We start from the raw sequence: 22,538 nt of genomic DNA on the forward strand, positions 1-22,538 counted from the left end.
CTATCCTAGCTATGATTGCATAGGAGTAAAAACTCAATAAGCATGTAAATATGCAGACCTGCCTTTCCCCTCCTTCCCCTCTCTTCTCCCTTCCTCGATCTCCCTTCCATGTCCAGGCTCCCCTCTCCATGGTCAGTTTCACCTATCCTAAGCATGATTGCAGGGGAGTAAATCCCACTGAACTCAATAAGCATGCAAATGATCGATTTATTATCAGCAATTGCACATGATCTATTGCACAGGATCCCATTTCTTACCTCCTGGAATAACAAGCAGAGAAATTCACTAAAACGCGGTTTAAGAACGTACCTATAAACAACAGATATTTCTATCAAACTTTAAAAAGCCGGGAAAATGGGCAGCTACAGTGAATGCACCAGGAGAGCTAGAGACCCAACCTCCTCTCTGCCCTACAAATATGTAAAAATGCAAACACCTTTTCGGTTGGTCTTCCACAGTCCAATTCACTTCCTGTGTAGCTTGGAAGAATTTGGTAACGTGCCTCTGAGCATATGGTGAGTGGTGGCAACACCTGCAATCAGCCAAAATAATAGAAAGAAGACATGTGCTGTGCTGATCTTGTTTTAGCAGGAAGGAAGCAACTATATTAAGACAGTTGATATAGTTCAGATAGTCACTTTAAATATGTTTGATTTCCTTTGCAATTTTGGTGAAGTTTCCTATAGTAAATCATTCTTTCTTGCTTCTGTTTCTGTGAATATGTGAAGTACAGCAACACTTTGCAACACTAAAAAAAAGCTCCAAAAACAATTGTGGCACTGACTGTTCTGCAGAATAGTTTCCAATGGACATGAGGAGTGTCTTAGTTTGCACAAGATGGGAAGTGAAATATATTCGAGCAAAATCTAGGCATACTCTATGTTTTTAATTGACCATGCCCACCTTGCCTTAAGTGGAGTAGTTTAAGCATAGCAGGCTGAAAATATGCATCTTGGGCAGGCCAGGTTTGTTTTTCCCAACAGCTACATTCATTGCTTAAGTAGCAACATATTGTAATGAGTCTGATTTTACATCAAACTGCAGTTTCAGATTCAGCTGTTAATGCACCCAAAATAGAAATAGAGCATAACCTCCAGTTTGAAACAAAAAGGGTGTCTTCACCATCATATGACATTGACCAATAAAAAGGCTTTGAACTTAATAAAAATAAATTTGACACAGATTTCTAGGATGAATAACGAGAGAAATATAATTTTCTAGGTTAGATTCTCTATAGAAACAGTAGGTGCACAGGAAAGAAGCAAAGTAAGACCAACAAACATACAAAAATATAATTTTCCATCTTTGGAGATGGCAGGTGTTGTCACCACTCACCATATGCTCAGAAGCACATTACCAAATTCTTTCAAGCTACACAGCAAGTGGATTGGACTGGGAAAGACCAACCCAAATTGTGTTTGCATTTTGACAAATTTGTAGGGCAATACAATATCTCAAAGAGGAGGTCAGGTCTCCTGCTCCCCTGGTGCATTCACTATAGCTGCCCAATTTCCCTGCTTTTTAAAGTTTGATAGAAATAGCTGTTGGCTATAGGTACATTCTTAAATCACAAGGCTTTTTGCCTATCAGTGAATGTAACTATAGTCTCCTCAAAACAGATGTGGTGTCACTGCCTTTTTTATTGTTCTCTTTCCAAGCTGAATTCATTGGCAGCAGCATGTGCTTTAGTAACAAAACATTACATTCAATGACTGCATTTCTCTCTCCCTCTCCCTCTCTCAACCTAATTCACAGCTGCAGGAAAACCCAAACAAACCCACTGAAGCAATTTACAAAACTGATGAAAATGATTAGGCAAACATTCTTAACCATCAAACATCCAATCCTGGTGACTGAGCCAGCTTATTACTGGAACAGTATTTTTGCTTAGTGCCCTGTGATTTCACAGGACATCATTTTCAGGTCCCATATTTCGATCATTATATAAACTTTACCACATCCAGTAAAAATCACACATTAGAATTCACATTAGCATCAGATCATTTGCAAGACATTGACATACCTTGATCAAATTTTCCTTTTACCAAACAAGCAGGCTCACTCCTGTTGAAAAATAACACTGGAAGACCAATGCCAGCTTACAAGAAATTAAAAAGTCACAGCCAGTTTGGTAAACTGCCCACAACAGCAAAGCAGGATCTAAATCTGAGAACCAATAAATCATGGAAATGGCCATGGCAAGCAGGATCTGTGTACATTTTAGTTCACACTCAGGGTTTTTGTATACATCAGAAGGGCTACATGGAGATGATAAGCAGGGGCTTCCAGTGCATCCTGAATCCTGAAACAAATGAGGGTATCTGGGCTTGTCAACCCTTTTGGAGGGTTGCTGGGCTTGTCAGAGGTGAAGTTGGATCTGTATGAGGCACCCTGAGCTGAAGCAGGACACCCCCTCCCCAAGTGTTTCATGGTGTCTTGATAAATCAAACAGCACAAAAACACTGAAGACAAGGGTATGTGTAAAGCAAAACTAATGTCTACGGTTACCATATAAGGAAAACAGCAAGGGGAGGGAGGGCCATAAACAAAACTTGCAGCTGCAGTTAACAAAGTTGAGCACCAGCTGAGGGCATAGGCGTTCAGAAGAGCCTCTCACCACTGGCCTGAGCCTGAGCCTGGTATGCTAACCACTACACACTGATCTGGCTACCATGCTTCCCATTAGGTATTAGGTGGGTGGTGTGGTAGCCACATTTTTGACTGGGAACCTTTCGGCTCCCATGCAACTACCCGGATATCTGCTGGGAGACAAACTCTGCGAAGCACAAAGCCTCCAACAAATTTCTGATGGGCCTTGCTGATAATTTCCTCTTTCAAAAAGTAGAAGAAGGAACAAGGGGATCGGCAATCCTGGACCTGATCTTAACTAACACGGACGAATTGGTCACGGGAATTAAAGCGGTTGGTACCTTGGGGGAAAGTGACCACGTAATGCTGGAATTCATGATTCTGGGGAAAGCCAAAGAAGAATATAGTCAAACATGGACCTTGGATTTCAGGAAAGCCGATTTTAGCAAGCTCAGGGAAATGATGGGTACGATCCCGTGGCTAGATAGACTAAAGAAAAAAGGAGCCCAAGAAGCGTGGGAGTTCATGAAGAACGTATTACAAAAAGCGCAATCGCAAACAATTCCAAAGAGGAAGAAAAATGGAAGACATCGGAAAAAGCCAATGTAGCTACACGGAAGACTGGTGGAGGAGGTAAAAGTAAAAAAGAGCATGTATAAAGAATGGAAGGAAGGACGCATCACCAAGGAAGAGTACCGACGAGCGGCTCGGGCTTGCAGGAATAGCGTAAGGAAAGCTAAAACCCAGAATGAGCTGAGGCTGGCGAGGGAAGCGAGGAACAACAAAAAGGGGTTTTTCAGATATGTTCGAAGCAAGAGAAAGACCAAGCAAATGGTGGGACTGCTGCTCAATGAGGATGGCAAAATATTGACAGATAACGAGGAAAAAGCAGAACTGCTCAACACCTATTTTGCCTCCGTTTTCTCCCAAAAAGGGAACAGTGTGCAACCTTGCACTGGTAGCAATCTCAGTAAGGGGTCGGGACTGCAGTTCGAGATTGATAAGGAGATAGTCAGGAAATACCTAGTTAACCTAAATGAGTTCAAATCTCCAGGGCCTGATGAACTGCATCCCAGAGTATTGAAGGAACTTGCGGATGTACTCTCGGAACCTCTTGCCATCATCTAAATCATGGAGAACGGGAGAGGTACCGGAGGATTGGAGACGGGCAAACGTTGTCCCGCTCTTTAAAAAGGGTAAAAAAGAAGATCCAGGGAATTACAGGCCGGTCAGTCTGACTTCAATACCGGGAAACATATTAGAACGCATACTAAGAGTCCATTGGCAACTATCTAGATGACAATGCTGTGATTAGAAGGAGCCAGCATGGGTTTGTCAAGAAAAAATCCTGTCAAACTAATCTCATCTCTTTTTTTGATCGGGTCACTAACTTAGTAGATGGTGGAAATGCTGTAGATGTCATCTATCTAGATTTCAGCAAGGCGTTTGACAAAGTCCCCCACGACCTTTTGATTAGCAAACTAGTCAAATGCGGACTACATGGAAATACTATCAGGTGGATTCACAACTGGTTGGAAAACCGTACTCAAAGAGTGGTCGTTGGTGGCTCTGCTTCGGACTGGAAGGAGGTCTTGAGTGGTGTGCCACAGGGTTCTGTCCTGGGGCCGATACTCTTCAACATTTTTATCAATGACTTAGATGATGGGGTGGGTTGAAGCCTTATGAAGTTTGCGGATGATACGAAACCGGGGGGGATAGCTAACACAATGGAAGACAGGAATAAAATCCAAAGGAACCTGGATAGACTAGAAAATTGGGCTGAAATTAATAAAATGACATTCAATAAAGACAAATGCAGGATTCTGCATGTAGGCCACAAAAACAAAATGCACGGGTACAGGATGGGAAATACCCGGCTTAGCAGTAGTGCGTGTGAGAAGGACCTTGGAATTGTAGTGGATCGCAAGATGAACATGACCCAGCAGTGTGATGCTGCGGCAAAAAAGGCAAACACAGTTTTGGGCTGCATAAACAGAGCTATAGTTTCCAGGTCAAGGGAAGTAATAGTCCCACTATATTCTGCATTGGTCAGGCCTCATCTGGAATACTGCGTTCAGTTCTGGGCGCCTCATTTTAAGAAAGATATAGACAAGTTAGAGCGGGTTCAGAAGAGGGCGACGAGGATGATAGCCGGTATGGAGAACAAGTCTTATGAGGAAAGGTTGAAGGAACTTGGCATGTTCAGTCTGGTGAAGAGAAGGCTGAGGGGTGACATGATTGCACTCTTTAAGTACCTGAAGGGCTGTCACATAGAGGAGGGTACAGATTTGTTCTCTGCTGCCCCAGAGGGTAGGACTAGGTCTAATGGTTTTAAGTTGCAGGAGCGTAGATTCAGATTGGACATTAGAAGGAACTTCTTGACAGTAAGGGCAGTTCGGCAATGGAACCGAGTGCCTAGGGAGGTGGTGGGATCCCCTTCGCTGGATGTCTTCAAGCAGAGGCTGGACGGCTATCTGCGGGAGATGCTCTAGCTGTGGATTTCCTGCTGTGAGCAGGGGGTTGGACTCGATGGCCTACAAGGCCCCTTCCAACTCTACGATTCTATGATTCTATGATTCTATAATGTTGCCCACTATCAAGTCACTCAACAATGCCCCAACTGGGAATTGCATGTTAGGCAATTGGATGACCTCCCACCCCCCTTCAGAAATGCCAGCACCATGCCTGCTTATCCCCCCAACTGAATTTTCCCTGCAGGTGGTTCTAGTTCCCACAGCAGCTGCTCCAGCTCCTTTAAAGTGGAAAGAAGACTGAGATGAGCACAACATTTTTCAAAAAGAGGATGATGAAGGAGCCACTGTAATGGAGAATGTGCAGCCTTTGCATTGCCTCCTCAATTGGGCTGGGCTTCCTGTCTCCTCCTCCTCTCAGGTGGGGGGTCCTGAGCTGCTGGGGAGGATGAGCTTTCCAGATAGGCAGACCCTCATTTTCATGGGGTGGGAGAAAACAGAATCTTCCCTCATCCTTTCAGCTACTGGTTGCTCTGGAGAGTGGTGCCTGAAGCCGATATGGACAAGCTGATGAGGAGTGGCGGTTGACTGGCAAAGTCCCTCTTAAGATCCTCTGAGTCTTGAGAAGCTAGAGCTACTTTTGAAGTCAGCATGGCAAAGTCCAAAAGTTCTTGCCCACTGCCAACCAAGCTGCAAGATCTGGTGCTACAGGAAGAGGGGGCGGGGAAGCTTTTGTTTTCTTACTTGGTACAAGAGATGGATGGTTCCCTTTTCCATGATGGGGTTGGAGGGAGTCTGTGGATAGAAATACCCTGGAATAAAGAAGGCACTGGTTTTTTTGTCTTTCTATACTATTGCTGTTTTCTTCTCCAGACAAATGGCCCCTTTGCATGTTATGGAGTGATTCTGTTCTTGTTCATACTCCTAGTTTCTAGAGGAGCCTGCCTGCTTTCCCCTGGACCATCCCATTTTGAATGTTTCTCTTCCCATGTATGCAATGACTCTGGAATGTTTTCTTTCACTAGTTCTCTCAGCTACTTTATTAATTTAAAATGTTTTCTATTCCATAGAGACAAAGTTCTTCCCTTTCCCCAGGTTACCCATCCCTGACATAGAGCAACATTTTTTTAGTTCATATTTAATAAAACCCATTGCACAAAGTAGTGCTTGGAAAAATACCTAAAGTATAAGCTGAATTCTCTTGTATACTCCAATCTGTGCTACACAATCCAACCCTCTCAGAAAAGTCCCACTGTATTCAATGTGAAAGGCTTGCTATAGTGTGACAGTATCTGGATAGCTTAAAGGACATGCTATCTCAACACAAATAGAACATAATCCATGGCACAGTACAAATTCACACTTTGGTTTTACTCTTTGGTTGAGGATCTAGTCCAGCAAGGGTGGTGGTTGTTTAATTGGTTGCTTTAAAGTGCCTGTCTTAACACATATAAGATATGACTGCGATCCCCACTTTATTAAGACTTGTTTTAGTGTGAATGGAAAAGGCCAGAGGGAAGGGTGTGATTAGAGGAGGAAAGGGTAGGTACAGTTAGGAGAAGCCAAAGAGGAAAGGTATCCTTAGAAAACTCAGCAATGGTACCAAAAGAGGACCACTGTTTGCCCAAGGGCCCATAAAAACCTAGACCTGGCCCTGGAGGTAAAGCAAATGCCAGGCTGGGGAGAAGCAGAAGAGAGAGCTCCATTGCGACTGACTGGTCAAGCTTGTAATCAGAGAGAATGACTGCCCTATCCCAGTGTTTTTCGGAGGGCGGTTGACTTGCATACTCGTAAGATGCTATGTCTCTGAGGAGTAGCAACATTAGACGCTTCTGTTGAAGGCTTTTGCTGGCTAATCATCATTCCAACCCAGTTGTGTGTTTTTCTTCAAAGTATTATAGCTCCTTTTCATGTATTCCTTTGGGTTCAATCTTGTTTTAATTGTGTTTTTGTTTGAATCTAAGTGTCACTTCTTTTTTTTTAGAGTCAGTGGATTCCTGTCCTCTTTCGTTGAGAATAGTTCTGGGAATGTTCATTTGTCTGTCTCAGGCAATCTTGTTACTTTACTAATTTCTCTGCCATAGTATGTCTTATTATTATCCAATTATTTTCTCTCTGTTTGTTGCCTGTTTCACACAAACACACATTTGTTTTGCATTAGCAGCAGTGCTAGAGTGTGTGTATGTATATGTTATTTCATTATTAATTTCTCTATTGTGTGCCTTATCAAATTATCTTAGTGTGTATGTGTGTGTGCCTATTTCACACACAGTGCCTGTTATTAGACTGTAGTACTATGGCATGAACAAACATTCACTGTTGTAAGCAGCAACCTATCACACAATACACGTCATTTATCATCATGATCATCGTTATTGCACACACACACACCTATATAATCCATTATTGTGTCTGATCCTGAGACATTGCACGATGCTCCCAGGAGTAGAGTTGGGGGCAGTGCCAGACATGGCAGCAGCACTGGTCATTGGAATTCTCCCCCATCAAGCTCAAACTCACTGTTGGAGGCAAGAACAGTGATGCTATGCAACAGCTGAAGGTTCTGCCCCCCCCATGCTTGAGGCTAGCTGCACTAATATTGGGAGCAAGCAAGAGAGCAGAGTCTGGGACTCCTTTTAATTGGCAGCTGGTGCCAGCTGTGCCATCTGCCTCCACTGTAGGAAGCAGCTGAACGAGGAGGAGGAAGGTTGCAGGGCACTACATCACCAGAAACGTCATCATGCACCTGGATTAATGCTCAGGAAGGTGGTAGAGATGTCAGACAGGAAGGACAAGAGATGAGTTGGGCACAGTATAAGTGAGACGTTTACATACAATTTAGGCAAACAACTATAGACAATTTTGGGCAGGGGAAGTATCAGTCAATGAGATGGCAGTTTCCAATGCCCATGCCAGCCTACTCTTCAAATCAAAACACTTTGCAGCTGTGTGTGCAGGACCGTCTAGGTTAGGGACCCCCTACATGACATAATTAGTGCCACCTACAAAGAAAACTACATGAAGGAAAGCTAATCCCTTTTAGTTCTCATCACCACCAAATCTAAAGACACCTAGCATAAAGACTTCTGGACCTATCAATATCCCATTCCCCGCGCCACATGGACTACATGGCTGATGGACAACCTTACTCAACAGTATTGGACAGATCCATGCTTTTAATCTCTTGGCTAACTTCAACACCTATTTTATGGTCATTCTAAAGGGATCTGTGATCTGTGATACAGGCTCGTTATTTTAACATCTATTCTGGGAAACGCCTGTTTCAGGAAAACTGGTGGAAAGCATTATAAAAGGTAAAATTACCAAGCAAGTGTTGTTGCTGAAGAACCAGTTGCATGGGTTCCACAGGGTAAGTCCTGTCTCACGGACCTTTTAGAGTTCTTTTTTAGAATGTCGACAATCATATGGACAGGAGTCCTGTAGTAGACATTGTATATGGAGTTCTTCCAGATGAGTGTTTATAGTCAGAGGGATGCTTCTCAGGCATGCCAGCCTTTTGCAGCGTTCACATGTTGTAGGCATCAAAATAGAAGCCCATATTTTTCACTTATTTAATCTGAATTTACCCATTCCAGGAAAAATTCATACCTCAACAACCTGTTTGCAAATGAAGCCCTCATCTTGAATGCCCCTTAGATTTTAAAAAGATTGCAATAAAGTCCCTCACCAAAGATTCCCGAGTAAGCATAGCAGTCGTGGGGTAAGAGGTCATCTTATGGATCAATAACTGGTAAAAAAGCAGAAGACAGAAAGTAGGAATAAATGGACAGTTGTTACAACAGAAGGATGCAAGAAATGGAGCTCTCCAGGGATGTGTTGGAACCAGTACTTTTTAACTTGTTCACAAATTATCTGGATTTAAAAGGAAGCAGTCAGGTGCTTCCTTTTTTGCTGAGGACACCTAATTATTAAAGATGGTTAAAAAAAAGAGTTAGCGAGGATCTCCAAAAGGATATCTCTTAAATGATTAAATGGGCATCAAAGTGTCAAATATAGTTCAATGCAAACAAATGCACACTGGGGTAAAAAAGTGCAACTTCATGTGTATAGACAAATATCTGAAATGGTGCTAACTGACAGGAAAGAGGTCTTCAGATCATGATGGGTAGCTCAGTGAAAATGTTGACCCCGTGCAGCAGCTAGTGGTTAATTCCACATTATAAATTATTAGGAATGGGACTGAAAATGGAACTACTGTATCATCATAAATGCAACCTCACTTGGAATACTCTGTACAGTTCGGCTTACCTCACAAGGAATATTGTAGAACTGGAAAAGGTTCAGAAAAGGCAACCAAAATGAGCAACACCAAATGCTTTTTTGTTTAGTAAAAAAGAAATAACAAGGGGCATTACACAGGTTTATAAAATTATGCATGGTTTCAAGAAAGTCGAGAGACAGACTTTTTTCCTCTCCCTCTCTCATAATGTTAGAACCTGTGCCTGTAAGAGGAAACTGAATGTTGGAAGATTCAGGATAGACAAAAGAACTTCTTCCTCTAGTACATAGTTAAACTATGGAACTCCCGGCCACAAGATGGAGTGATGGTCACCAACTTGGATGGTTTGAAAAGGTGATTACACTAATTAGGTTAAGGCTATCAATAGCTGCTAGGCTAGCTACTAGTCATGAAGGCTGTGTACTGCTACCAGTATTGCAAATAGTATGCCTCTGAATGCCAGTTGCATGGAGAGAGTGATGTTGTACTCATGTTGTGTTTGCAGACTTCCCTTAGACATCTGGTTGACCAGTGTGAGAACAGGATGCTGGACTAGATGGGCCTTTGACCTGATGCAGTAGGGTTCTTCTGCTTTTATTCCCTCGAAAAACATAGTACATTGTGTGCTACCCCACAAACACATGGGTGTGCAAACACAGTGATACATAAGAGTAGCAGAGGAGGAGGTCATTTCTTCTTGCCAATTAAAAAGTAATTATTTCACTGTTTCTCTTGTTAACACTTCCAGGCAACACAGAGTTCATAATTGTTTTATTATAAAACACTTCTCATTCTCCTTATTAGTAATTAGCCCTCAACAAGCACATGTTTCTAGCCATACTCATCCTCATTCAGGTTGACAGTTCAACAGAACAAAGGACTCCAGTCATAACAAATGCTGTCCTAGTGAACAGTTTTAGAACGCAGAAGGATTAGTGAGTCTACCACATACAAGAGTATAATTAAACAGATTTTGGAATAGTGAGATGTTTCAAATTGGCATCGAAATTGAAAGCACATAAGCCTTCAGTGCAAAGTTAATTAAAATCCTGAAAAACTTTTTTTTTTGCACTTCCCACATGCCAGAATTTGCACATGAAAATATTCAGACAACATTTGTGAATAACACCTCTAGGGGGCTTGGAGTCCTTTCTAAGGGCATTCATAACTAATAGCAAAGCCTTTCTATTCTACATTTTGTTGCCTAAACCAAGAATTCAGGTTATTAAATTTAGGTCTAAAAGAAAGAGGACTGGAAATCAGTATGACCACAGTCTAGAGTATTATTCATGGAAATTCAATGCATAAACTGAACCCTGAGAATTAAACCTTGATTGCTCTTTCTTTCAAGCCCACAAAATTGCCCAGAGAAAAACAAACATGAGGATCATTTATATTGAAGTCTGGCCCCTCTTATATTTGACTGCCTACCCTTGAACCCAACAATCATCCTCTCCTGGCCCACATTGCCTGTCTCTGGCCTTTTTGCTGCTTTTAGACTTTAGCTGAGCTTCTGTGCCCTGACATTTTAATCCACTGAACTGCCCTAAACTCAAATCCTTCAACATCTCATTGTTGTTAGCTGAGCAGACCATATTTTAACTGAACATGGCACTGACTCCTGGATTTATAGAAATCACCTGCAAGTCTGTCAAACTCTCTCCTGCCTTTACAAACACACTAGGTCTACTCAACCTTTAAAATACAGGACTGATCACAAAATCAACACTTATCAATAACATGCTCCCAACTTCATCTGAAATCTCTTTAGCGCTGGTCTAGCCAGGTGATGCAATTTTTGCTCCAGCAACCATTTATTTTAGTTCAGGACTTAAATCAGCCTTCCAAAAATGCACAGATACCAGAAATTGAAAGGCCTTTTAAAAATAGGAGTAAGGTAGAAGGGCTGTTCCTTAACACCCTTCAGCCATGGAAGCATAGCCAGATGGTTTCTATTTGCAGATAAGCTCACTACTCCAAGGGCAAAGTGAGTAAAATGTAAACATTTTCATGAATTAACCATATAAAAACAGAGACATATGAACATTGGATAGTATTTGAGCCAATTTCCTTCATTAAGAAGATTAAGGATTTTAATGCAAACTTCTTAATATAGTTATTAGAATAGCATTTTATTAATTAATCCATTTCCTTCATTATTGCTGCATGCCTGTGATAGTCCATGGCTTTTTAGATCAAAACTCAATCAAAATAATGGAATTGATTGCCGTGAAATAATTGAACAGTGAGATGAAGCAAATTAATATTAGGAACCTTCTCACCTCTTAATTTTATGAAACATAGTTCCTACTGTCCTTTAGTTAGCAACACTCAATTTTTGTTATTAAGCCCAAATTTCTTTTCATACATGTGGCACAGAGAAGAGTCAGATAGTTCATCTGTTTCACAGATCTGGAATCAAAATACATGGGTGGTTAATGAAATTCAGTGCTTCTCCCTCACCCTCTCCTTGGCCTACAGCCCTCCAAACTTCCTTACCAATTCACTTCCATTGTTCTATGAGCAGATAGCCTTTTCATCTTTATCTTGATGTTTCATTCAGTCTGCCTTTCACTCCCATCTATTTCTCTTAGTTCTTTGTTTTTCAACCCACTGCCTGCTCTGTACTATTTATGCTCTTCCCATTTAGATCTTTAGCCTCAAGTTCCCATACCTGCCCAATATCCCTATTGAAATTGCCTGCCCACAGCACAAGGCCCTTTCCGTCACCAAGTCCCCCCAAAAACCCAAGTTTCTCAACTCTCCATAATTTACAGCTTCTTTCTGAGCTATGTACTATGTTTGCAAATATCCCATGGCTGCACAGCATCTAGTAATAAAAGAGAGTGACTCCTGAGCAAAAAGGGACAAGTGTCAGTTTTTGCTCCATCCTTGAACAAAGGAATTTCAAAGGAAGGCTCTAGTGTAAAAATGCTGGATTACAATTAATCAAGAAATTAGATTCTGTTCATTTGGGACTGAATACAGAATGGTTCCTGTCCCACTGCAGATTAACTCATCATTGCTAAATTGATTGTGTTACCACCTAACACTGCTATTGTAAAGGGACACTGTGGTTATTCTGCATACATTCAAGCCCTAGCTGAATTGTCAGTACTTTTTGTGTTGCATTTGCCTCTGACCTCACCAATGACAATTTTCACCCTCTTGCATACCTGCAACTAAGAATGACACTTCATACATCTGATGAAGTGGACTCCAGGCCATGAAATCTCATGCCATAATAAATCCATTAGGTGCCACAAGACTTTACGCATTTATTTTTAAAATGAACCACAATAGTCACTTTAATATTTCACCTTCATCTTACTGGTTCTACTGTTTCAAAATTTTATGACAAAGCTAGAACAAATAATCATATTATTCACTTCAGGTACTGAGGTTGCCCTCCCATTGAGTTCAGTGGGGCTTACCTGGGAGTAAGCCCCATTGAACTCAAAAGGACTTACTTCTGAGTAGACACACAAGATTATACTGTAAAGCTGCAATCCTAAATGCACTTACTAGGGAGAGTATCCATAATATTGTGTTGTAAATGGGTTATTCAAAGACTGCTTTCATTATTATTTTTTATTTCAAGGTTTATAAACCACTCAGCAGTTACCAAAGTAGTGTACCATAAAAAGATAGAATACAAAATATTACAAATACAGAAAAATAAAAATAAAACCAGTTCTACAGTTACTGTTTCATAAATAAATAACTGTAAAGGGCTGTTCAGTATTGTAAACGTACAGAACCCCTGTTCCGCGCCCGGGACTTACCGGGCGAAGGGACGTGTTTTGCGGCCGCAGCCGAGCCACCATCTTGGTGAGGGGGGGCGTGCACGCAGCGCGCTGGCATGCTGGCGTAGCACGCAGCGAGGGGACGGGGCAGCAGACGGCAATTTAAGGCCGTACTGCCAGCCGCCCACCCTCACTGCAAAATTTTGGCGGTATTTTCAAATGGAGGCTCCTGCATCGGCGGTGCGACGCGGCTCAAATCGCCCACCGACGCACGCGGCTTCTTCGGGCTCCTGCGGGCCAGGCCTTGGTGCGGTGGCGCCGATGGCCAGGAGCGGTCGGCGCAGCTCTATCACTGCGCGGTGCGGCTGGGGCAGTGGCGAGCCCTAGGCAGCTGCGGAGGTGCGGCCTGCGGGAGGCCCCGGTGGGGCAGCGGAGAGAGCCCTAGGCCATTGGCAATCCAGCAGCGGAGGTGCGGTGGCAGCGGCCATCCAGCAGCCATCCAGCGGCGGAGAGAGCCCTCCGGCCTAGCGGCAGCGGCGGATCAGGCAAGGTGGCCTTGTGGCCACATTCTTTTTCTTTAATTACTTCCCAGGGGACCCCTGTGGGAAGGTTCTCAGCCCCTCACCCACCCCATAGCAAGGGAGTGGGTCCCAGCCCCATCTTGCACACCACCCCCATTGTGTCGCTTAGGGCCCAGGTGGCCAGGATTGTTGGGGTGAGATAAAGGGGCCCATAGGCAGGGGACTGGATTGAGTGGGTCCCAGCCCCATCTTGCACACCACCACCCCATTTGTCGCTTAGCGGCCCAGGTGGCCAGGATTGTTGGGGTGAGATAAAGGGGCCCATAGGCAGGGGACTGGATTGAGTAGGGGACACGGTCCAGCTGGACTGTGAGGGTGCTGGGGCCCCCCTTAGGTATCCCCAGGCTGACCACCTCTCATTGCTGCAGGAGGCAGCTCCCCTCTTGCTTCTGCAACGGGCATAGGCCTTGGGGGGTCATTAGTGAGGATAGACCCGGCTACACTCTAGCTCAGGATGCCACCCAAAAAAGGCCAAGGTGGGCCAAAAGGGAAGGGAAGGCCCCCCAGGGCAGAGGGTAGACGCCCACCCCCAGCTGCGGAGGATGGGGGACAAGGGGAAGGCATACCATGGACCACTATACTGGCTAGGTTAGAAGCCCTGGAGAGGGGCCCTGCCCAGCCGGCAACTGGGAGAACAAAGGAACCACCCCCCAAGCGGCCCCGGGAGAAAGCGCAACGTCCAGTTGGCGGGGCTAACGCCATCTTGCACACCACCACCCCATTTGTCGCTTAGCGGCCCAGGTGGCCAGGATTGTTGGGGTGAGATAAAGGGGCCCATAGGCAGGGGACTGGATTGAGTAGGGGACACGGTCCAGCTGGACTGTGAGGGTGCTGGGCCCCCCCCTTAGGTATCCCCAGGCTGACCACCTCTCATTGCTGCAGGAGGCAGCACCCCTCTTGCTTCTGCAACGGGCATAGGCCTTGGGGGGTCATTAGTGAGGATAGACCCGGCTACACGCTAGCTCAGGATGCCACCCAAAAAAGGCCAAGGTGGGCCAAAAGGGAAGGGAAGGCCCCCCAGGGCAGAGGGTAGACGCCCACCCCCAGCTGCGGAGGATGGGGGACAAGGGGAAGGCATACCATGGACCACTATACTGGCTAGGTTAGAAGCCCTGGAGAGGGGCCCTGCCCAGCCGGCAACTGGGAGAACAAAGGAACCACCCCCCAAGCGGCCCCGGGAGAAAGCGCAACATCCAGTTGGTGGGGCTAACGCCATCTTGCACACCACCACCCCATTTGTCGCTTAGCGGCCCAGGTGGCCAGGATTGTTGGGGTGAGATAAAGGGGCCCATAGGCAGGGGACTGGATTGAGTAGGGGACACGGTCCAGCTGGACTGTGAGGGTGCTGTGGCCCCCCCTTAGGTATCCCCAGGCTGACCACCTCTCATTGCTGCAGGAGGCAGCACCCCTCTTGCTTCTGCAACGGGCATAGGCCTTCGGGGGTCATTAGTGAGGATAGACCCGGCTACACGCTAGCTCAGGATGCCACCCAAAAAAGGCCAAGGTGGGCCAAAAGGGAAGGGAAGGGCCCCCAGGGCAGAGGGTAGACACCCACCCCCAGCTGCGGAGGATGGGGGACAAGGGGAAGGCATACCATGGACCACTATACTGGCTAGGTTAGAAGCCCTGGAGAGGGGCCCTGCCCAGCCGGCAACTGGGAGAACAAAGGAACCACCCCCCAAGCGGCCCCGGGAGAAAGCGCAACGTCCTGTTGGCGGGGCTAACGCTGCGGCTATTACTTCTATCTTAGCGCGACTAGACGCGCTGGAGGCAGGGCCTAGTGGGGCCGCAGCAAGAACGCCCGGAGCAGAAGCAGGACATGCAGCCCCAGGACCAGAGCCCAGGCATGGGCCTTCAGCAGACAACATAGGGGGTGAGTCTCCCTGGGCAGCACAACAACAGGGGCAGCCCCAGTGGGGCTGGCCCCCATGGGGGTTTCCATACTGGCCCTTTTCCCCACCAGCTGAAACCGAGCGGTATGGGCAAGCTGGGATCCCCATGGGGGTGGGGCATGGCACACTACAACAACTGCCTCCCCTAGGGGTGGTCTGTGAGCAGGTCTGGCAGTCCACTGCCGGGACAGGGATGGGAGTGGGGGCTCAGCCCTCCTGGTCAGTACCCCCTCCTGAAGAGGACACTGACCCTCTGGGCTCAGTGAGGAAAGGGGCTATACCTTTTGGGGAGACATCAGCCCCACTGGGCTTTCACCTGCTGCCCGCTACAAAAGAAAAAATCTGGAAAGGGGAGTACGTCGACTTATTCTCACTTCTATACAGGGAACCAGTTAGGAGGGAGAAGGATAAGGGTGAAGAGGCAGAACCTGACAAGCCCAAAAGGCGGCGCATTGAACGCACTTGGGCTAATTGGTTGCCTGCATTTCTGACATACATGGGGGTGGTGATGCAGAAACAGCCACAGAGGGGCCCTATTCTGATTAAATACCTTGATATCGAAATCGGGGCTACTCCGAGTTCCAGGGGGCAGCATGGCTCGCCTATGATGAAGCGTTTCGTATGAGGGCGGCCTTTGATACCTCCCTCCCCTGGGACAAAAAGGAAGCGGACCTGTGGCTACAGTTTATGTCACACTCCAAGCCCATAGCCGGGGATAGAACGGACAGCGGCCACCTCTTGGCCCGCCAGGCAGCAGCAGCTCCTTCCCGCGGGCCTGCGAGGCAGGGGGTTCAACCCCGCCTGCTCTGCTGGGAGTTCAGCTCCCGAGGCCACTGTGGTCGTAACCCCTGCAGGTTCCGACACGAGTGCGCAATATGCGGGGGTCCGCACTCCTGCGCTGCCTGCCCCAGGGGCCGCCCCTTCAGAGGTGGGAACAGGGACTCAACTGGCGCAAGGAGACCGGGAGCTGCTAGCGCAGCTCAAGGAAAGGGGCCCCAGTCCAGTTAAACTCTCTGAACTCCAGCGCTTGCTCTGCCTTTACCCCCGAGTCCAAGACGCCCAGTTTTTGCTCCAGGGCTTTACAGAGGGTTTCCGGATTCCCTATTCGGGTCCCAGGCACCCCTTCATGTCCCGCAACCTCAAATCAGTGGCGGGCATGGAACTGGTCGTGGGGGAGAAGATTGGAAAGGAGGTCATGGCAGGCCGCGTGCTGGGCCCCTTTGCGGCACCACCCATCCCTTCACTCAGAGTTTCCCCACTAGGCCTTGTTCCCAAGAAGGCACCAGGTGAATTTTGCCTCATACACCACCTGTCCTTTCCCCAGGGCGGGTCAGTAAATGACTTCATCCCATCAGACCTCTGCTCTGTCCGCTACACGTCATTCGACTGCGCGGTTCGTATGGTTAGGGACTGCGGGATGGCCGCCCTCATGGGAAAGTGTGACATCAAATCAGCCTTCCGTCTCCTCCCTGTGCACCCATGGGACTTTGAGCTGTTAGGCTTTGCCTTCAGGGGCAAATACTATGTGGATAGGGCATTGCCCATGGGCTGCTCCATCTCATGCTCGGTTTTTGAGCGCTTCAGTTCTTTCTTGGAGTGGGCAGTCAGGAGACGGGCAGGCCGGCAATCAGTGGTGCACTATTTGGATGACTTCCTGTTTGCGGGCCCTGCAGACTCGGGCACCTGTCAGGCGTTTATGGAGCAGTTCGCAGGGATGGCGGGGGAACTGGGTGTTCCCCTCGCAGCTGAGAAAACTGAGGGCCCGTCCACTACCCTCACTTTTCTGGGCATAGAGATCGATACAGTGGCCCAATGCTGCAGGCTCCCACTGGATAAGCTAGTGGCCCTTAAGGGGAAAATCTCAGAGGTGGTTGGGGCGAAAAAGATGACATTGGCCACACTTCAACAGCTGGCAGGCCATATGAACTTTGCATGCAGGGTGGTAGCACCCGGGCACGCATTCTTGCGGCGCGTGTACGATGCCATGGCGGGCCTATCACGCCCCCACCACCACACACGTGTTACAGCCGCTCTCCGGGAGGACCTGGCAGTTTGGTCCACCTTCCTGCGGGAATTCAATGGGGTCTCCTTGTGGAGAAAGGATTGCCTGTTGGAAGCGGAGCTACAGGTAAGCTCCGACGCCTCAGGTTCCTGCGGTTTTGGGGTCATTTTCCATGACTCACGGTGTCATGGCAGCTGGCCACAGAACTGGGCGCAGGCTGGCCTAACCAGAGACCTGACCATTTTGGAGTTCTTCCCCATTGTCGTGGCCGTACACCTTTGGCCTGACAAACTGCGCAATTCCTCAGTCCATTTTTGGTGCGACAACCTCCCCACGGTGCATGTCATCAACACCCTGTCCTCTAGAAACCCCAATGTTATGCGTCTGGTCCGAGTGTTTGTGCTCCAATGTCTTCGCTATAATATACAGTTCCTTGCGCGCCATGTCCCGGGTATTGATAATAGTATTGCTGATGCTCTATCACGGAACCAGATGGAGAGATTTCAACAGCTGGCGCCGTGGGCAAGGGCTCAGCCAGACGTGGTACCCCCAGCGCTATGGGAGATTGGAGGACCGAATCAGAACGGGCCATAAGCCTGTCTGTGGCACCCAGCACTTTGGCCAGCTACCAGGGGGCAGGTAGGGACCTGGCACCCTTCAGGGAGTCCAGGGGCTACACCCAGGAGTGGCCCATCCCCATGGAGCATCTCATGGAGTTCTGCGTGGAAGGGAAGCGGAGGGGGCTTTCAGTCAGGACCATCAGAGGTAAGCTCTCAGGTCTATCCTTCCTAGGGAAAGCACGGGGCTTTCAGGACTACTCCGGTGAATTTAGGGTCCGCCGGATGCTGGAGGGGTGGTACCGTGAACGCCCACACACACCTGATGCACGCTCCCCCTTTTCCCCAGAGCTATTGTTGGGTCTGCGGGGACAGTGGAGGGTGCTATGTTCCTCCCATTTTGAGGCACTGCTATACCATGCAGCAGCCCTCACTTTGTTCTTTGGGGCCTTCCGAATAGGGGAGGTGGTGGCAGGTTCTAAGACGGATAGCTCCCTCCAGGCCCTCCTGGTTTCTGATCTCAGCTGGGAGGCAGAGGGGGTCTGCCTGCGACTCAGGCAGTCAAAGACGGACCAGCACCGGAAGGGTCGCATGATTGTGTTATCGCCATGCCAACAGGAGGAGCTCTGCCCAGTTAGGGCCCTACGCATTTTTCTGGCAGCCCGGGGGCTGCAGCCAGGGTACCTATTTAGGGACAGGAACCTCCAGCCCCTTACCAAGTATCAGTTTTGGTCGGTGGCAAAGACAGCACTCCAGCGGCTAGGTGTGGATGCCCACAAGTTCGGGACACACTCCTTCCGAATAGGGGCAGCCTCCACCGCTGCCCACCTGGGTTTTTCCAAAGGGCAGCTACAGGCAGTGGGCAGGTGGTCCTCGGATGCATGTAAGACGTATGTTAGACCACTAACGGAGATGCATGAGGCCAGCGGCTAATGGCAATTGTTGTTGTTTTTGGCAGGCTGCTGGGAAAGATCAGAACAAGTGAGCATCCTCCTCTGCGGCCACAGCATGATTTTCTGGGCAGGCCGCAGGGCGGCGAAGTCCCGCATTGGAACGCAGCTGGGGCTCAGTCAGTGGGCCTCAGTGCGGTGGCTGGGGCGACGGGGGATGCGTTGGGACGGTCTCCTGCCTACCTTGTTCCAGTCGGATGTGGACTGGGCAGTGCCCCAGGTGCTGGTCATCCACCTGGGAGGTAACGATTTGGGTCTGTTGAAGGGCAAGGCCCTGATCGAACAGGCACGTAGTGACCTCCAGGCCATTGCGCTGCGCTGGCTGGGGGTGCACTTGGTATGGTCTGACATCCTGCCGTGCAGGATGTGGAATTGGGCTGATGACCCACAGGGAACGGACAGGACGCGGAAGAAGGTTAATAGACAGATTCAGAGGGCCATCAAGGGCCTGGGGGGTTCTGTCATACACCACCCAGAGATCAAGCGAGATAGGCTGGAGTTGTTCAGGGCAGATGGCGTGCACTTGACTGACGGGGGCAATGACATCTTCTTAATGGACCTGCAGAGGGGTGTGCGCCAGATTCTTATCGGGTGTGGGGTAAAGGGAGACTAAGCAGAGGCTTGTCCCCCTTTTGTGGCAAGGAAGCGCGGGGGAAAGGTTAAAAGGGAAAGGGAAGCTAGGTGACACCTTTAGGCACCTTTGGGGGTGATTGGCGGTCCGGGGGCCTGCAGCTCTGGGCTATACGGCCCGGGGGGGCAGAACACAGGCCGCTTTTGGGGCCAACGTGCCTCATCCGCTCGGAGTTTCACGGCTCTGGGGGGCGGTGATGTGGGTTGGACCCCCTACACATCTTCAGGGTGTGGCCAGAGTTGGGGCCTGGCACAGGGCAGCCCCAGGCTCAGGCAAGGTTTGGTTGCCCCATAGCTGCAAGCAGGCTTCGCCTGGATCAGCAGAATTCCCCCGCACTGGATTGTCCCTCTGCAGGTTCATTGGTTATAATTGACTCTGTTTTTAATAAAGTGGCCCATGATTTAACCCAATGAATGGTGTCTGTGTTTATTTCAGCAATAGGCCGCAAACAAACTACACCTGTGTGTAAGATTGCATTTAAATATAATATGAAGAACGAGATGCAAGCTTTCATTGGGTATTACATATTCTGTACAATTTATTATTTGGTCTCTACAATGTCCACCTGCATTATTCAGTTCTGTATAATGATTATTCAGTCACTGAACACAACATTTCTAACACAGCCGATTCATATATGCATGTACACCACTTAATTCAATAAGCAATAGTGCCACATATGAACAGCTTCCTGAAATACATTTTACTGAGGTACTCTGTGGAGTTTCAGATGTAATGCTCCTTCACACGTGTAAAGCATATCTGATGATGCAATGAGAGATTACTTGCATCAATTCCCACTCTAAGGAATTAAGAGACCATAGCATATTTTATGGACCATAGTTGCAATCTTTGCAGCAGCAGATTTATATGAACAATAAAGAATCAGAGACAGATTTGCTTATTTATTATAATAAAATTCAGACAGGTTGGAAAATAGAATCAGAACATAAAATATTCCAACTTTTCAAGGCAGAGCTTCAATAGTACATATTCAGATGATATCATACTTTGGATAAATGTTGAAACTAATTCCAAAAAGGCAGCTTGTTTATTATTCTATAGCATCTTTGTTGTGGGATAATTTTTTGTAGGTGAGACATGTGAAATTTAATCAGAATTAAATAACATGTAAACTTTGACTCACAGCTCATGCAAAGTCTCCAAAGCAGAATCAAGAGTGTTGGTGAAAATGCATAGATGAGACAAATATAGCTTCTTCCACACCATACATTTGGTGACTGCCTCACAAGTTGATTTGTGTTTATTAAGGAGTTTGTTTTCCACTAGCACTTTTACATTAACTCATATGAAAGTTAGCAACCAAAAAAAAAGGTTTTCCCCCCATAAATGCAAGTTTGAGGACTTCTTCTAATTTAACATAAAATTAAATATTTTCCTCAGTCTGGGAGCCCTGCACTACAACCCTATGCATGTTTCCCTAGAAGTCCCACTGTGTTCAACAGACCTTGCTCATTAGCATGTTTAGTATTATAGCCTTAGTGCTGAAAGGAATGCAGTTTCTAAAATCCAACAGACTGTTTTAACCCAACAACAAAAGACCCAGAAATTTTCATTCATCACAGCTTGCAATCATAGGAATGCTTTGGCCCCTATAGTTCTACTCTCAAATTTATTGCATCCTTAAATGTATAAATGTTAGAGATGTCAAGTTTCTGAAAATTTTGAAGCCATGGGGAAAAAATGTTTTTCCCATTTTTTTCTGGAAAAAAACAGATTTTTTTTGGAAAAACTGAAAAAATGCAATATTAGCACTTTTTACAGATTGAAAGTCACTGTTACTTCAGGAGCATCAACTATAATTATGTATAAGTTGGTGTGGCATAAAATTATCATATTTAGTATATTAAAAGTACATTTTATTCAAACAATTATTACAAATTGAATTTACTTTTTAAATTTTTTATTTTTTTTGTAACAAACGGATCTGCAAGACCCTGAACTGTAAGGAACACCTGAACTGTAAGGAACCTCTTTCATTTTGCCAGTTAATGAGAAGCAGGCACAAAACCATTTTAAAAAAACAGAAGAAACCATCAACATTAATAACAAAGAAAAGTATTTATGTCTCCACTAGTCCTCCACAGTGTCAAGCAGACATAAAGCATCCATTCCCATAACAAGAACTGAGAAAAAGGGGGAGTCATGAAACATTTTATTCATCATGCTAAAATAAAACATTCCATAATCCATTTTTTCTTCATTTTTTTCAATTTTTCAGAAAAAACAAAAAAGGCTTCAGAAAAAAACTGTTTTTTTCTGATTTTTTCCAGTTTTTTTCCAGGCTTTCACATCTCTAATAAATGTACAAGATGATGCTCTACAAAAATCTTTTGAACGTAAAGGGCTTTGCATGTTCACTCAAGTGCCAAAATGCCAAGAAATTACAGCTGTTAAAATCTTGGCCAACCTGAACTGTAAACTCTTCAAGGCTGAGGCCCAGTCTGTGTGACTCTTGTCTGGCAACAGCAAGCTTCTGTGCTTCTAGAGACTAAGATTGGACATAAACCATTGCCTAGCCACAGCAGAACAAGCAAATGTATTAACATTGGCCAGGAAAATGTCTTAATAATAATAAAAAAGTTGCACTACTATTAGACAAAAAGATATACCGGATGTTCCCCTTAACTCACACAAAAAACATTTCCCAAAAGATGCAGTACAAGTGGAGAAATGTTTCTAGAAAAACCGCTAAACAAAGTCTAACTAAAAAAAAGCAGCCAGCAGCCAGCACCTGTGAGCATCCTAGAGTCTCTCATCAAATGTTCAATTTGTTCAAACTATAGCACTTCTTTCTACCCCCAATTCAGCATGGGTTAGCTTCAAAGTTATGTCTTCTACAATGTCAATTTTCAAAT

The sequence above is a fragment of the Rhineura floridana genome, chromosome 3 (genome assembly GCF_030035675.1).
Source record: "Rhineura floridana isolate rRhiFlo1 chromosome 3, rRhiFlo1.hap2, whole genome shotgun sequence".
Classification (NCBI taxonomy): domain Eukaryota; kingdom Metazoa; phylum Chordata; class Lepidosauria; order Squamata; family Rhineuridae; genus Rhineura; species Rhineura floridana.